The sequence below is a fragment of the Oncorhynchus gorbuscha genome, linkage group LG18 (assembly GCF_021184085.1).
Source record: "Oncorhynchus gorbuscha isolate QuinsamMale2020 ecotype Even-year linkage group LG18, OgorEven_v1.0, whole genome shotgun sequence".
Taxonomy (NCBI): Eukaryota; Metazoa; Chordata; class Actinopteri; order Salmoniformes; family Salmonidae; genus Oncorhynchus; species Oncorhynchus gorbuscha.
Window position 1 is genome coordinate 33582859 of NC_060190.1, and position 18053 is coordinate 33600911.

At 43.0% G+C, this 18053-nt stretch overlaps 1 long non-coding RNA gene across 2 annotated transcripts; it reads right to left on the reverse strand.

Annotated features, from left to right (window-relative positions):
- Positions 1 to 3066: 3066 nt before the first annotated feature.
- LOC124004065 lies at positions 3067 to 11410 on the reverse strand. 2 transcript variants are annotated; one of them, XR_006833306.1, is made up of 5 exons: positions 11253 to 11410; positions 4755 to 4859; positions 4612 to 4690; positions 4270 to 4398; positions 3067 to 3986 (listed from the first exon to the last, which is right to left on the reverse strand). It is a non-coding gene; the product is annotated as an uncharacterized LOC124004065 (long non-coding RNA). The 2 variants fall into 2 exon arrangements; XR_006833305.1 differs by lacking the exon at positions 11253 to 11410 and adding an exon at positions 8352 to 8410.
- Positions 11411 to 18053: the final 6643 nt, after the last annotated feature.

Genomic DNA, 18053 nt, shown 5'->3' on the forward strand with positions numbered 1-18053 from the left:
GTGTTTTCTATCCAAATCTACCAATAATATGCATATCCTAGCTTCTGGGCCTGAATAGCAGGCAGTTTACTTTGGGCACGCTTTTCATCCGGATGTGAAAATACCAGCCCTAGCCTAGAGAGGTTAAGAGTTAAGGAGAGTATGGTTAGTGTTTTCCCTTGTTGGTAATGCTGGTGTGATTAACACTGAGGCTCAGGGGAAGTGAGATGGGTCTCAATTAGGTTCTCTGAAAGTCAAAGTGAAGCAGCTATGGCTAACTGTGCCCCTCCAGTGAGTGCTTAGGGCTGAAACAAAGAGGTGTTAGTGGAAAATGGATTGTGTTCCATGTGAGTGTGCTGAGGTTGTGGTCGATATTCACTTGTCCCTGGTGGTGGTTGCTCCAAGTCTCACATTGTTGCTTACATATCAGATGGAGCTTGTTGCTTGTGACCATGGGCCTAGTGAAGGAAGTCAGGCTCTTTGTTTAGAATCAGAGGGGTTACAGGTTGTCCCTTGGTTTGTTCAAGTCAGAGACTTTTGGCAGGAACAAATGACCTGAGTGTAGAATTTGATGGTTTTGGTTTTTCAGAATGGCTTTATGTCAGAGTTGAGTGTTTCTGTAGTCAGGTTGTGTAACTGCAGCGCTAGTGTTTATTAGTGATTGGAAACCAAGGCTTTCTGAGGGTTTCAGTGCTGTCACCAAATTCTGCCAAAAAACGGTTCATTACTCAGAGCTTCATTATCTGCTGGTAAGCAATAATTGATCAGATAAGACATTTTTTTCTCTCCACTTTTTCAGCAAAACTCCATGGCGCAGCGGTAAGTTGTTGGCTTTAGTAGCCTATAATCAGTTGGAATACCAGGTTTGCATCTTACATCATTCTTCCCTTTTTTGCCTTGAAGTTGACTATTTAAAAAAAACTGAATATATGGCATTATTTAGAAAGTGGTTTCATGTCAAGCTAAAGTGTACTGTTAGCTAGCATTAGCTGGCTGGCTCCCTAGCTAACGTTAGGTGGCGTGACGTGATGTGTGCGATCTTACATGTTGTTTACCTAGCTAGGTTTATTGTTTATCTAGGTAGCTAGCTACATGTCTTAAGCTAAAGTGTACAACACCCGTTGAATATGGCCGGTGTCAGTAAAAGTCTGCAAAAAAGCAAAATGAAATTGTTGCCAGCAGAGCTGTTTTCATGTTTTCCAGAGGTAAACAAATCATCGGCCAGAGTCAAGTGTGTGCTCTGAATGCAAGGAGATGGGTGGTGCTAAAGCTTAAGAGGGTGTGAACAATGTTGAACGGGTGTAGACAAAGAAGTGCTCTCTCACCGAAACACTAAATTGCCATTTTCTCAAAAGTGATTTTACAAGTTTATCAACTTTCAAAGCAGAATAACGTTCCCACTGTACCTCAAATGCAGTGTATGATATACCATTTTGTAGCTCTGAGTCTCTACTTTTATCCAATGTAAAAAACTGAAATTCTAATTTCGCTACGTAAGACCGAATCCATGTGGTGAGTCACATATTTGTAAGTACGGTGTCCAGTAGAGGTCGGTGTTTGAAAGCAGCTTGGAATCGAAGAAAGCACCATAACCAGTGGGATCTCGCACGATTTGAAAAAGCACGCTACTTCAATGTTTTGATGCATGCCTTGGAGCTCCAGTATCAAAAGTAACATCACTAGTGCTTATAGTGTCCATATCTTGTCTCTTCAGTTAAGGACGTTTTATGGAAAAGAAATAGGGGGGAAAATATAAATGTTAGGAAAATTCAAGAAAGTAGATAGTGGTGAATATGAGTTTTTGATGTTCGTGTTAAGACACTATCCAGGATACACTTCCACACTCTATCCCCAGATGGCAGCAACTGGATCTAGGTGCTGAGCTTAGCCTTTATAAGCACATCAGCTGCAGCCGATTAGGGTGATCATCAGTCCCAGCTGGAATAGCTGTTGGTTTTGTTTGGGCATGCCCTTTTCTACATATTTATGTTTCGTCATCATCTGAACAAATAATAGTCCGCTTGAAAGTCAAAGTCTCTTGGCTTACCAAGAGATCAACAAGGAGCTGGCCCTGGACATAAGGTAGGGTGGCTGTTTCCTGGATACATACAGTGCATTCAGAAAGGATTCAGACCCCTTGACGTTTTACCACATTGTTACGTTAGCCTTATTCTTCTAAAATGTATTAAATAAGTCTTCAATCTACACATATAATGACAAAGCGAAAACGGGTCTAGACATTTTTGCAAATTCCATAAAAAATAAAGAGCATACTATATTTACATAAGTATTCAGACCCTTTGCTATGAGACTCGAAATTGAGCTCTGGTGCAACCTGTTTCCAATGATCCTCCTTGATGTTCCTACAACTTGATTGGAGTCCACCAGTGGTAAATTAAATTAATTGGACATGATTTGGAAAGTTACACAGCAGGAACCACCAAGGCTCTGGTGACCAAGAACCGGATGGTCACTGACAGAGCTCTAGAGTTCCTCTGTGGACATGGGGAGAACCTTCCAGAAGGACAACCACCAATCAGGCCTTTATGGTAGAGTGGCCAGACAGCACCCACTCAGTAAAAAGCACATTACAGCCCGCTTGGAGTTTGCGGAAAGGCACCTAAAGACTGACCATGAGAAACAAGATTCTCTGGTCTTATGAAACCAACTTTTTGACCTGAATGCCAAGCATCACGTCTGGAGGAAACCTGGCACCATCCCTACGGTGAAGCACGGTGGTGGCAGGATCATGCTGTGGGGATGTTTTTCAGTGGCAAGGACTGGGAGACCAGAGCCCGGAATGGAACCCATCTCTGGAGAGAACTGAAAATAGATGTGCAGCAATGCTCCCCATACAACCTGACAAAGCATTCACAAGAAGACTCGATGCTATAATCGATACCAAAAGTGCTTCAAAGTACTGAGTAAAAGGTTGGAATTATTATGTAAATGTAATAGTTTCTTTTTAATAAATTAGCAAAAAATTCAAACACTTTTTTCCTTTGCTATTATGGGGTATTGTGTGTAGATTGAGGGGGGTGGGAGGGAGAAACAATTGAATCATTTTTTAAAATAAGGCTGTAACAAAATGTGGGAAAATTCAAGGGGTCTGAATACTTTCCGAAGGCACTTTAAATGATCAGTATTTTATTTGGATGGGCAAGGAGATACAGTAGGGCGGGCCAGGCCCCCTAAGGCCTGCCAATAACGGCCCTGCCCGTAGGAATATATCATAGGGAGTGAGCGACTCATCACTGGTTCATACACACAGGATAGAGCCTAGTTAATACAACACTATAGAGATAGAAATGGCGTCTTTTTGGAGGCTCTAACTCCACTCTATGGGGAAATTAATGGCGTTTTTGTATAAATGCAGAAAATAAGTTTGGTGGTAAACACAGGCTTAGGAAATCTTATGTTTTGTTATGATAATCTTTCAGCCAACATCACTGTGAATATTGAGGCATTTATGTAATTATAAGAAGCACAAAGGCTTCAATTCATAAAGGTGATGACTGATCGATTATCTCATAGAACAAAATGTATAAGATCTCCTAAACCTGTGTTGACCTCAGACCTTATTTTTGGCATTTACCCCAAAACCCTATTCTTTCCCCACAGGAATGGCTGAACAAACCAGAGGTAACTCATTTCCATTTTTTAGGACTACAAGCTGGTGAGTTCAACACCATGCTTAAGTGCCCATGGGAAGATTCATTAAGTTGTAATGATTTCAATGAAAGATACAACTTCAGTTTCACAGACAACATTGTCAATAAATGTAGTGTATAACAAGCGGTATTGTGTTATAGGTTTGATTATGATAATGCCCTCTTACCTATCCAGCTTGAGTCTGGGTCCGCTCCTGATTTCTGGGCCACAGAAGCAAACTGGGTTGGTATTGCCTGAGAGGGTACAGTCTGCCCTTGGATCTTCCTGAAGGTCAAATCTGTTTCTTCATTAGACAGTTGATTCATCAGTGAGAGCAGCTCCTTGGTCTCCTCATCCTGAGGAAAAGAAACACTGAACACATCCTTCTGTGTCCTACACAGGACTCATAACAAGGCAGTTATAGCCTACTGTAGGGGTGCGCCTCAACAGTCTCCAGTGGCTTCCTCCATCTTCTCCTTTCATTTGCACTGATCTGAACAGCAGATAGGTGAAAGCATTATGGTATTTGTTTTCACCTGTCCATTCAGATCAGTATGAGCAGAGAACAGAATAGTGACAGTGAGCTACCTCAGACTATTGAGATGCACCTAAAACCTTGGGTAAGGTGCCACACTGTACCTTGAATTTGAGCTTAGCTCTGTTGATGTCCATGCAGGAGCGGAGACACTCCCCCACCACCATGTCCCTCACACACTATGCTGCTGTCCAGGCGACTCTGCATCCCTCCCAGCATGAACTGCAGAAGCTCTGACAGGAGAAAGGACACGAGGGTTGTGATTATTAAGCACCAAAACAGAAGAAAACTGACTTCAACAAGGCGGGACTACATGGACACTTCCTTTAACAAAACGCTCAGTATTCATAGGCTTTTTTTTTGGTGGGGGGGGAGGGTTATGAATACAACCCAGAGGCGGACAGGTCAAAGTAGTATGAACAGCTCATCGTGTGACAATACTGTACCTGAGCGTAGCGCTGCATCACTCAGCCACACACCGCAGCAGAGCACAGCGGCCCGGGCCTGGCACAGCGACAGCAGCACCTAGACACATGCATAAATAAATGCACATATCATCACAACACTAAAGACTTTGTTGTACACTCACCTGTATACGTAGTGGACTCTCCCTGTCTGAGCCAGGTAGAATAATCCTCAAAACATCCTCAAAACATGAGTCTGGGAATGAAGTTGAAGACTTCAAACACTAACCCTGCAGAAAGAGACAATTATGTAACTCTCTGATGAATGGAAAAGTGTTGCAGTTGACAATCAATGCAGGACAACACACGTTGAACACAGCCTTAATGACCACTGTGTCCCTGAACAAGCCTTCCCCAGGGCATGGGCCACAAATGTCAAGGAGCAGTCTTTTCCATCAGGTAACAGTGTATTTACACTGAGTGACATACAATACATGTTTGAAGACGAGTTAAAGTTAACCATAAATAGACCTGTAATCAGAATGTACTATACTGCATTCAATAATTTATATCTTCTGCATGGATGTAAACCTCAGCCTGACAGGTTCTCTCCAGCGCTGTCAAGAATGTTTATAAAATACAATTAAGTACTTTCTCCCCAACAATCAAACAAGTATAATGGCAACGTTTAGAGCTTGTCAGTGAAATATACAGTGCCTTCGGAAAGTATTCAGACCCCTTTTCCCAAATTTGTTAAGTTTAGGCCTTATTCTTATCCCCCCGGGGTCTGAATACTTTCCGGCCCCCCCATCAACCCCATATTGACTGAGCAAAAACAGGTTTTTATAAAATGTCTGCTAATTCATTACAAATAAACTGAAATACCACACTACACAAGTATTCAGACACTTTATGGGTTCCTCGTCACCTCCCTGACCAAGACCCTTCTCCCTCGATTTCTCAGTTTGGCTGGGCGGCTGGCTCTAGGAACAGTCTTGATGGTTCCAAACTTCTTCCATTTAATAATGATGGAGCCCACTGTTCTTTGGGACCTTCAATGCTGCATACATTTTTTGGTGCCCTTCCCCAGATCAGTGCCTCGAAACAATCCTCTCTTGGTGCTCTACAGACAATTCCTTCGACCTCATGGCTTGGTTTTTGTTCTGACATGCACTGTCAACTATGGGACCTTTATATAGACAGGTGTGTACCTTTCCAAATCATGTCGAATCAATTGAATTTACCCCAGGTGGACTCCAGTCAAGTTGTAGAAACATCAAGGATGATCAATCAAACAGGATGCACCGGAGCTCAATTTCGAGTCTCATAGTAAAGGGTCTGAATACTTATGCAAGTAAGGTATGTTTTATTTTTAATACATTTTAAACATTTATAAAAACCTGTTTGCGCATTGTCATTATTGGAGATTGTATGTAGATTGCTGAGTAAAAAACCATATTTAATTAATTTTAGAATAGAGCTGTAATGTAACAAAGTAGAAAAAGGTCTGAATGCTTTCTGAAGGCACTGTAACCAAATTGAATAATTCCCCCCTGTATGAACACTTATCGTTCTTGTATCTTATCTACATAAATATCAGATCATCCTGAAAGGGAAAGACCCCCGCCAAAAATATAGCTTTTTGGAATTCAAAAAAAGCTATGCAAAACCCAATTGTGACAACTTGTTTAACAGTTCACCAACACCATGCTGATCTGTGGAGGGGGAGAAAACAAAGGAAAAATAAGCATGGCAATATATAAAAACTGTTCTGTTGACATTATCCTACCATGAAAGTTAAGTTATGCCACTGGTAGGACTATCACTAGCTAGTTATTACGGCTGTCACTCAGCAATAACAAAACTCTGGTAAGAAGAACGCACAGCTCTAGTTTAACTTTGTCACTGAGGGTGCTCAGACACATGCACACAGAGGGGGTGAAAGATTAAACAATTGTGGACCCAATTAATAATTTTGCTTGCTTAAAACATGCTTGACTGACTATCTAATACAAATGGTGCAGTAATCAAATGTATCATTTCAGAAAAGTGCGTGACAACAGTAGGTACATTTAGCTAGCCAACCACATTCCCCTTCAGCACCATATTAAGCCCTTCTTATTTGGCTGGACACATGTAATTTTTAACATTTTTTTCTGTTAACTAGTTCATTGCATTCGCTGTGTAGCCCCGTTTCACAATATTACCACATGTCCCAGCTGCTTGCCGCAGTTTGAAGTAATCACGAAAAAAACAGGCCTTATGTTCGGGCATTTTTCTTATGTCGAGCTTCTTAAGCTCTGACAGGGCACGTAATTGCTCAGACAAATGTCCCCCTCCTTTCCCACGACGATTTAACCCCCCCAGGCAAAAAAAAGTAGGTATCATACAGCGTAACATTCAAGAGTACAAATACAAAATAGCACGACTCTTAAGTGCATGTTAATTGATAAAAAGACGCCCTCACTTCTACATGTGAACAAAATGTAGTTTATGCTCTTAAATTATTAACTCACGACGACCAGCTCCGGTTACCTCAAATCGCTCTCCATTTAGGTTATGGGCGATAACGTTCATTGATTTTGTTGCCATGACACCCATACCAACGAAACACAAAGAGGATCAAATGAAAAAAAAGTAGTTTTCCTGCTGGTAGACAGAGATCCTTAGCGGAATGAGAATGTGTTTCTCAGCTGGCAGATTTGGAATCATATGCAGGCGATGCGATTCAAGATCAATAAATGGATTCACATTAAACACATTAAAACAATAGTAATGAAATGCATTACAAATTATTTCAATGTTTTTATTCCCTATTTTTAAAATGTCATTCATGCTGCAGTAGACACATTTTCATGGTGCAGTGGATGGTGCAATATTTACCTGATATGAGAAGCTGACACCCTAAGCAGGTCAGTGTATCCAAATGGTAGTTTGGAAAAAAATACCCGAATTCAAATTGTTATAAATTCAGTTATGCACCCAATAGGCCGTTTTCAGGAATATTCTGCCTATGTCTGACATCTGACAAGTTAAATGTCAACAAAAAATATAGATATTGTGGACATTTCCATGAAGTCCCCTTAATTTAATCAATATAGGCTATGCAATATATGGTTATTTTCATTACATTACATTTACATTACATTTAAGTCATTTAGCAGACGCTCTTATCCAGAGCGACTTACAAATTGGTGCATTCACCTTATGACATACATTTTCGTGTATCTCATGTTTTCAATACAGCAAGCTAGAGGTCAGGCTGATCTTTGGACTAAAGTTTGGACTAAACACATGGAATGTCTATTTTTGGGGGGCGAAATAGTATGGAACGGCGATTCTTTTACGTGTCAAAGATTCAGAGCTTTAAATTTGACACGTCAAATAATACAATTATATTATAGAATTGGATTGTATTTGCACGTGCAAGCCAAGCGCCACCATTACGATCACTGTCAAAGCTGTACAATACTGCATTGGCAATAAGGCATTATTTGTTTGACCACATGGGAAATGTTTGTCAGCATTTGCAATTAGATCAGGATCAAATTTTTGAAGTTGCTACTAACATATGTCTCTAGCTAGCTTTAGCTTGGTACATTGCTAGCACCAATGCAAACCCGCCTGAAAACAATGACCAGTAAAAATGGCAGTCATTTTCAATATTCTTAACAATGATTGAGGAATCAATGTGAGTAAGTATTAGCTAGATAGCCACTTGCTTGTTCTCCTGTTGAAATTACAAGCTAGCCAGCTACTTAACCCTGTTACCCAAAACTAACCTTATAAGCAGCCAGCTAGCTTCATCTGGCTAGTATGGCTTGACCGGAACAGGTTATGTGCTGTGAAACTAGCCACAATAGCAGAAATTGCATGTTGCCTTCAAAATAAGTCACTCTTTGAAATTGATACAGAAGGTTACAATTGGTGGAATCATGCCATAGACTAGATAATGTTAAACAAGGTAATACCCACAGAACACAACTGTGTAGAGTTTACGCAAATATTAGCTTTTATTTACAACCTGAAAAAAAAAAAAAAAAAAAAAAAAAAGCCCAACAACCTGCCCGCTCGACCCTATCCCCTCCTCTCTTCTCCAGACCATTTCCGGAGACCTTCTCCCTTACCTCACCTCGCTCATCAACTTATCCCTGACCGCTGGCTACGTCCCTTCCGTCTTCAAGAGAGCGAGAGTTGCACCCCTTCTGAAAAAACCTACACTCGATCCCTCCGATGTCAACAACTACAGACCAGTATCCCTTCTTTCTTTTCTCTCCAAAACTCTTGAACGTGCCGTCCTTGGTCAGCTCTCCCGCTATCTCTCTCAGAATGACCTTCTTGATCCAAATCAGTCAGGTTTCAAGACTAGTCATTCAACTGAGACTGCTCTTCTCTGTATCACGGAGGCGCTCCGCACCGCTAAAGCTAACTCTCTCTCCTCTGCTCTCATCCTTCTAGACCTATCGGCTGCCTTCGATACTGTGAACCATCAGATCCTCCTCTCCACCCTCTCCGAGTTGGGCATCTCCGGCGCGGCCCACGCTTGGATTGCGTCCTACCTGACAGGTCGCTCCTACCAGGTGGCGTGGCGAGAATCTGTCTCCTCACCACGCGCTCTCACCACTGGTGTCCCCCAGGGCTCTGTTCTAGGCCCTCTCCTATTCTCGCTATACACCAAGTCACTTGGCTCTGTCATAACCTCACATGGTCTCTCCTATCATTGCTATGCAGACGACACACAATTAATCTTCCCTTTCCCCTTCTGATGACCAGGTGGCGAATCGCATCTCTGCATGTCTGGCAGACATATCAGTGTGGATGACGGATCACCACCTCAAGCTGAACTTCGGCAAGACGGAGCTGCTCTTCCTCCCGGGAAGGACTGCCCGTTCCATGATCTCGCCATCACGGTTGACAACTCCATTGTGTCCTCCTCCCAGAGCGCTAAGAACCTTGGCGTGATCCTGGACAACAAACTGTCGTTCTCAACTAACATCAAGGCTTGGCCCGTTCCTGTAGGTTCATGCTCTACAACATCCGCAGAGTACGACCCTGCCTCACACAGGAAGCGGCGCAGGTCCTAATCCAGGCACTTGTCATCTCCCGTCTGGATTACTGCAACTCGCTGTTGGCTGGGCTCCCTGCCTGTGCCATTAAACCCCTACAACTCATCCAGAACGCCGCAGCCCATCTAGTGTTCAACCTTCCCAAGTTCTCTCACGTCACCCCGCTCCTCCGCTCTCTCCACTGGCTTCCAGTTGAAGCTCGCATCCGCTACAAGACCATGGTGCTTGCCTACGGAGCTGTGAGGGGAACGGCACCTCAGTACCTCCAGGCTCTGATCAGGCCCTACACCCAAATAAGGGCACTGCGTTCATCCACCTCTGGCCTGCTCGCCTCCCTACCACTGAGGAAGTACAGTTCCCGCTCAGCTCAGTCAAAACTGTTCGCTGCTCTGGCTCCCCAATGGTGGAACAAACTCCCTCACGACGCCAGGACAGCGGAGTCAATCACCACCTTCCGGAGACACCTGAAACCCCACCTCTTTAAGGAATACCTAGGATAGGATAAAGTAGTCCTTCTCACCCCCCTTAAAATACTTAGATGCACTATTGTAAAGTGGTTGTTCCACTGGATGTCATAAGGTGAATGCACCAATTTGTAAGTCGCTCTGGATAAGAGCATCTGCTAAATGACTTAAATGTAAATGTAAATGTAAATTTACAAGCATTTTGCTACACCGGCAATAACATCTGCAAAATATGTGTATGTGACCATTACAATTTGATTATTGTGGGACTTTGACTGTGGGAAATCACTTCCCTAAAGTCAGCCTATTGTGCATATTGACATTCACATTCCACTGTACAGCCTTACCTAAGGATTGGGGATCAATTAAAATGGGGTATCAGTCTACTCAGTACCCAAGTGCTTTTTTCCCAATGGCCTCAGAGCTTTCAGGCTGTATTGTTTTCCCTCTGCAATAGTGTTCAATACATGTATATAGTAGGTTGACTGGAACAATAAATGTGACTAAATTCAGCGTTTTTCAGAGTCCCGTAATAAGAGCTACGACGCTACTATTCTCTGGGTGTCACTGAGTAGATTGATACCCCTTGTCATTGATCCACAATCCATAGGTAAGGCTGTACAGTGAAATAAGTATGCCCCACAACGCAATTCTAAAGTCTAATAAATCCAGTGTGATTTCAGATATTTTTTTAAATGAATAAATTATTGTATTTTGTTGAATTTATAAGAACATTCCATCCTTGTTTAGCATGATCTATTCCATTCTGTCATGATTCAACTATTTGTATTCATTGGCATCACTTTCATTGAGAGACGTTTACTTTGAAGGCGAACAGCAAATTCCACTTGTCTAAGCCTTTATTGTGGCTAGCTTCACATAGGTGGGTCCCGACCACCATTAATCAAATAACAACTGTCTTATAAATTAGTGGTATTTTAGATGACACCAAGCTAGCTAATTATAGCTACGGAAACAGATTGTCGTTTTTGGGGAAGAACATTGTCTGCACCCATCAGCTCGCTAGCGTTTTTATGACCAGCACTTTCCAGAGCTTGGGGAAGTGTGTCTGCGCTCGTGCGGCAGGTGCGTGAGACAACTTCATCAGCGTCATAGCATTGGTATCAGCGAATCGTTAGTGGCAAAGACAGACCTGATATCGCCCAAAATTCAACGTTCATGGACGTCACGTGGTGAGTGGGCTTCATCAAAAACTGCATCACCGTCGATCACATGGTTTTTGTGAAGTTCATGCATCCGATATGCAGGCGCAAGTCAAGAGAGTTTTATCCTCATAATGCACATACTTGGAAAGGCAGACAAAATGTATCACCTCGAACGTACCCATTTCCATTCAATAAACCCGCATAGCAACTGCGATTTCAGAGCCAATCACTTTGGGGCTCCGTGTGACGTCTTGTTTGTTGACACGTGTATTAGCTAGCCACCTGTGAAACGTCATTGCAGCAGGGAAACATCACTCCTTGGACTGTCAACCAGCTTTTTCTGCCTAGAAACACACAACTAACGGGAACATGGACACAGAGTATCTCGTGGGGGTCGCTTGCATGGGGTAAAAGTTTTTTTTTATAGGCATCTAGTGTACACCTTTATCATGTAGCATAGTGTTCATGAAGCATACTCCTGAATGCATAGATCTGCTCGCTTTCAACCTTAAAGACTATTTGCTACTGTGCTGTAAGGTTAGCTAGGATATTTATCGTAAATTAGGTTACTCTAAATGGCTTTCAAGTTGGCTATAGTGCAGCCACAAATGTTCAACTATAAACACATTGATTTCACCCGCTTCCTTATAATGAGCATAATATACAGTCTAGGGAAAGGTCTTCTTTAGCCTTATGTTTTGATTAGTTGTGAGGGTGAGTTGCTTTGAGGAGAAATTTGGTCCACCAATTGTCTTTCACAAGAGGGCAGCATAGAGAGCAGCAGGGGTTGTCAAAAGCCACAGATTGCATTCTATATAGCAACATGCAGTGACTTATTCTGATGCTGCATGACTTTGTTATGATATTTTATCTGAATAATTTGCTGTAGACCTAAGAGTTCTCAAAAGAGACAGGGTAGCCTAGTGGTTAGAGCGTTGGACTAGTAACCGGATGGTTGCAAGTTCAAATCCCCGAGCTGACAAGGTACAAATCTGTCGTTCTGCCCCTGAACAGGCAGTTAACCCACTGTTCCTAGACCGTCATTGAAAATAAGAATTTGTTCTTAACTGACTTGCCTAGTTAAATAAAGGTAAATAAAATGAGGTTTAGAACTCTTGTCATAGGACCTAACTAGACTGTCAGAGTTAAGGTTGTGGGGTCAAGTCCCACAATCTTTAGGGATTTCATATCCCGACGGGGCGTCGTAGTAAAATCTGACTCTATCAAAAGGTTGGATCCCTTTGGGTTGGACTGACAAACAACTGCACCCTAAAAAAAAATGTATGTCCAGTCACAAACTCTGACGTGACTGGCTGAGTTTGAATCTAATGTCTGCCTCAAGACTTGTAGCTCGCAGAGGTAAAGCTTAGGCATTCACTCGAGGAGCAAACGCACGTCTTCAGGTCTCAAAGCATGGTTCCTAATGTCTTAAACTCAATTTAAACCTGGTTTTAACATGTTTCCTTTGTCCTGATTTTGTCCCCATTCTGATTGTGCCCACATTTTCAGACATGCATCTACACATAAAATAGGTTGCTTATTCGTCCACTGTGTCTAGATTGTGACCAGTTTTCCTGGTACCTCCCTGTATGCAAATTATGAGATTCTTTGAAACGTATATTTGTTTACTTACTTTAAGCGACATATTGCATCAATAAGTCAATAGGACAGTGGCACAGAGGTCTAAGGCTTCTCCTGGTTCAAAGTGGAAGAGATTGACTTCATCACTACTTGTTTTTGTAAGAAGTGTTAACAAGCCGAATGTACAAAGAGGTCTGTTTTAAACTACTAGCACACAGCTCGGAGACCCATACCCCACAAGACATGCCACCAGAGGTCTCTTCACAGTCCCCAAGTCCAGAACTGACTATGGGAGGTGCACCCTACTACAAGAGCCATGACTGCATGGAACTGTATTCCACATCAGGTAACTGATGCAAGCAGTAGAATCAGATTTGGTAAAAATACACCTGGAACAGCGGGGACTGTGTGAATAGACACACACACATTGTAATATTGTTGTATTACAATCCCTCCAGAATTGATTTTTTTTGGTGATTTCTGCTTGATTGTGGTAGCTTTTCTGAACATCTGCAATTGTTTTACCTTTATTTAACTAGGCAAGTCAGTTAAGAACAAATTCTTATTTTCAATGATGGCCTAGGAACAGTGGGTTAACTGCCTGTTCAGGGGCAGAACAACAGAAAAAACCTTGTCAGCTGGGGGATTTGAACTGGCAACCTTTCAGTTACTAGTCCAACACTCTAACCACTAGGCTACCCTGCCGCCCCAATGTAGCAATACTTTTTGCGATTGTTTTTTTTCTCACAATGCAATGTCACATGTGCTCTGTTTTAAGAGAATTTGAAACCTAATACAAAAACAATTAGAAACATCTAAAGTGCTCAATTTTGTTTATTTTCCTGAACAAACAGGTCTCTCATAATCCAACACACACACACACTCTATCAGACTTGGGGCTTGCTATCAACACGAGATGCACTTCCCATTCCTACTCACACTCTTTCTCACTTCCTCTAAAAAACAAAGGATTCAAACCTGATCAATCGCTTTCAATTTGAGGATCGGTATTTCTTTCTAATAAGTTGTCTTCAAAATACTTGATTGTGATGTATTTTCTGAAAGGGTCTTATAAGGAGATAAAGCATAGAAAACGTTAAAAAAATAGATTTGTGTTTGACGTACTATTCCATTTCTAAAAAAATCCTGAAAGATTGTGCTTTGAAATCAAATTTTATTAGTCACATGGGCCAATACAAAAGGGGTAGAGCTTACAGTGAATTGCTTACTTACGAGCCCCCAACCAACAGTGCAGTTTCAAAAATGTTCAGGAGTCTTATGGCTTGGGAATAGAAGCTGTTTGGAAGCCTCTTGGACCTAGACTTGGCGCTCCTGTACTGCTAGCCACGCGGTAGCAGAGGGAACAGTCAGGGTGGCTGGAGTCTGACAATTTTTAGGGCCTTCCTCTGACACTGCCTGGTATAGAGGTCCTGGATGGCAGGATGCTTGGCCCCAGTGATGTACTGGGCCGTTCACACTACCCTCTGTAAGTGCATTGCAGTCAGAGCAGTTGCCATACAAGGCAGTGATGCAACCAGTGCTCTCGACGGAGCAGCTGTAGATCCTTTTAAGGATCTGAGGACCCATGCCAAATATTTTCATTCTCCCGAGGGGGAATAGGCATTGTCGTGCCCTCTTCACAGCTGTGTGCTTGGACCACAATAGTTTGTTGGTGATGTGGACACCAAGCAACTTGAAGCTCTCAACCTGTTCCACTGCTGCCCTGTTGATGAGAATGGGGGCATGCTCAGTCCTCTCTTTCCTATAGTCCACAATCCTCTCCTTTGTCTTGATCACGTTGAGGGAGAGGTTGTTGTCCCGGCACCACACGGCCAGGTCTTTGACCACCTCCTTATAGGCTGTCTTGTTGTTGTTGGTGATCAGGCCTACCACTGTTGTGTCATCGACAAATGTATGATGGAGTTGGAGTCGTGCCTGGCCATGCAGTGATGAGTGAACAGGGAGTACAGGAGGGGGTTAAGCACACACCCCTGAGGGGCCCATGTGTTGAGAATCAGTGTGGCAGATGTGTTCTTACCTACCGTTAGCACCTGGGGGTGGCCCGTCAGGAAGTCCAGGATGCAGTTGCAGAGGGAGTTGTTTAGTCCCAGGGTCTTTAGCTTATTGATGAGCTGAGGGCACTACAGCCCCCCCAGCTGTAGTCAATGAATAGATTTGTCACATAGGTGTTCCTTTTGTCCAGGTGGGAAAGGGCAGTGTGGAGTGCAATAGAGACTGCATCATATGTAGATCTGAGGTATGGAAATTGGAGTGGGTCTAGGGTTTCTGGGATGATGGTGTGACTGTGCACCATGACCAGCCTTTCAAAGCACTTCATGGCTACAGACATGAGTGCTACGGGTCGGTAGTCATTTAGGCAGGTTACCTTAGTGTTCTTGGACACAGGTACTATGGTGGTCTGCTTAAAACATGTAGGTATTACAGACTTTGACAGGGACAGGTTGAAAATGTCAGTGAGGACACTTGCCAGTTGGTCAGCGCATGCTCGCAGTACACGTCCTGGTTATCCGTCTGGCCCTGCGGCCTTGTGAATGTTGACCTGTCCTAAGGTCTTACTCACATCGGCTGCAGAGAGCGTGATCAGTCTTCTGGTACAGCTGGTGCTCTCATGCATGTTTCAGTGTTATTTGCCTCAATGCGAGCATAGAAGTAGTTTAGCTCATCCGGCAGGCTCGTGTCATTGGGCAGCTCTCGGCTGTGCTTCCCTTTGTAGGCTGTAATGGTTTGCAGACCCTGCCACATCTGATGAGTGTCAGAGCCGGTGTAGTACGATTTGATCTTAGTCCTTTATTGACGCTTTGCCTGTTTGATGGTTCGTCGGAGGGCATAGCGGGATTTCTTAACTTCCGGGTCAGAGTCCCGTTCCTTGGAAGCAGCAGCTCTAGCCTTTAGCTCAGTGCGGCTGCTGCCTGCAATCCACGGCTTCTGGTTTGGGTATGTACATACGGTCCCTGTGGGGACGACGTCATCGATGCACTTATTGATGAAGCCCATGGCTGCAGCATAAATACTGGAGGCTGTGACAGGAGGCGTCGGGGGACACTGGGGCCTCGTCCGACAGGGCCAAACAGGCAGGATATAACCCCACCCACTTTGCCAAAGCACAGCCCCCACACCACTAGAGGAATATCTTCAACCACCAACTTACCTTCCTGAGACAAGGCCGAGTATAGCCCACAAAGATCTCCGCAACGGCACAACCCAAGGGGGGAGCGCCAACCCAGACAGTAAGATCATGTCAGTGACTCAACCCACTCAAGTGACGCACCCCTCCTAGGGACACCCCACCCCTCCTAGGGACAGCATGGAAGAGCACCAGTAAGCCAGTAATAGGGTTAGAGGCAGAGAATCCCAGTGGAGAGAGAGGAACCAGCCAGGCAGAGACAACAAGGGCGGTTCGAAGCTCCATTGCCTTTCCGTTCAACTTCACACTCCTGGGCCAGACTACACTCAATCATAGGACCTACTGAAGAGATGAGTCTTCAATAAAGACTTAAAAGTTGAGAGCGAGTCTGCGTCTCTCACATGGGTAGGCAGACCATTGAGACCATGGAGCTCTATAGGAGAAAGCCCTGCCTCTAGCTGTTTGCTTAGAAATTCTAGGGACAGTTAGGAGGCCTGCGTCTTGTGACCGTAGCGTACGTGTAGGTATGTACGGCAGGACCGAATTGGAAAGATAGGTAGGAGCAAGCCCATGTAAAGCTTTGTAGGTTAGCAGTAAAACCTTAATCAGCCTTAGCCTTAACAGGAAGCCAGTGTAGAGAGGCTAGCACTGGAGTTTTATGATCACATTTTTTGGTTCTAGTCAAGATTCTAGCAGTTTATTTAGTGCTTTATCCGGGTAGCCGGATAGTAGACCATTTCAGTAGTCTAATCTAGAAGTGACAAAAGCATGAATTAATATTTCTGCATTATTTTTGGACAGAAAGTTTCTGATTTTTGCAATGTTACGTAGATGGAAAAAAGCAGTCCTTGAAACAGTCTTGATATGTTTGTCAATAGAGAGATCAGGGTCCCGAGTAATGCTGAGATCTTTCAGCTTTATTTGAGACGACTGTGCAACCATCAAGATTAATTGTCAGATTCAACAGAAGATATCTTTGTTTCTTGGGACCTAGAACTAGCATCTCTGTTTTGTCCGAGTTTAAAAGTAGAACATTTGCAGCCATCCACTTCCTTATGTTTGAAATACACGCTGCTGATTGGTTGATATTTTTTTGTTTTTAAATGAAATGAAATCCTAAACATATTTAAAATCAGTCCAATCACTCAGAATCCAATGGTATAAAAAGATGAGGTGAAAATAAATCAATTTATACAGAAAATGTTTTGAAAGTAATTCTCATTTGAAAGTTATTTAACAAATCAGTGTTTTTACAGGTTGATCCAAATTCACAAGTAATATATGTATCACGGAATCCTGGAGGGACTGGTATTGTACATGTTCTATTGTAGATATCTAGTGGTGTAATGATGTGCTGTTGTTATCTTTTGTTTTATGTGTAATGTAAGTGCCTTATTGTGTTTGGACCCCAGAAACAGTTGCAGCAGCTAATGGGGATTTCTAATAAATACAAATACTACTCTGCCCCTCAGTGACTGCCCCTCAGCTCTGCCTCCATGGGCGCATAGGCCATGCCAACATTGCCTGGATTGTTTTGCCAGATATATGCTATGAGGGGGAACTGCATAAATTATAACAGCACAACGTAAATGGACCGTCCTGGGGTGCTCAAATGTACGTTCAGTCAGAACTTCTGGGTCTGCTCTCGTCTCCCTCCCAATATGTATCTAGTGCCAGGCTTGCTTACTTTCTTGAGATTAGATCTGCTCGATCAGGTACAGATGGTGCTAATTGTAATTAACTTGTAAATAAATAATAAAGGTCATGGGACCTGATAAACCGGACATCTACATCCAACTGTAGTCGAAGGACAGAGGGATACACCAGCTAGAACCTTGTGAATCTGGTAGGAGAGAACCATGACGTTGGCTTCTTGTTTCCCCACCATGTTGTTAATTAATCAGCTTCTACTGTAGGTGTCAGGGCGACATGTTGTATACTAAAACAAATAATTAGGTACATTTTTGTGTCAAATAATTTGTTGTTGGTCAAATTAACTACCAGTTATCTAACTTAAGCAGATTGCTTGCTAGTTAGTTCCCATGCCAATTTCAAGTCTTTC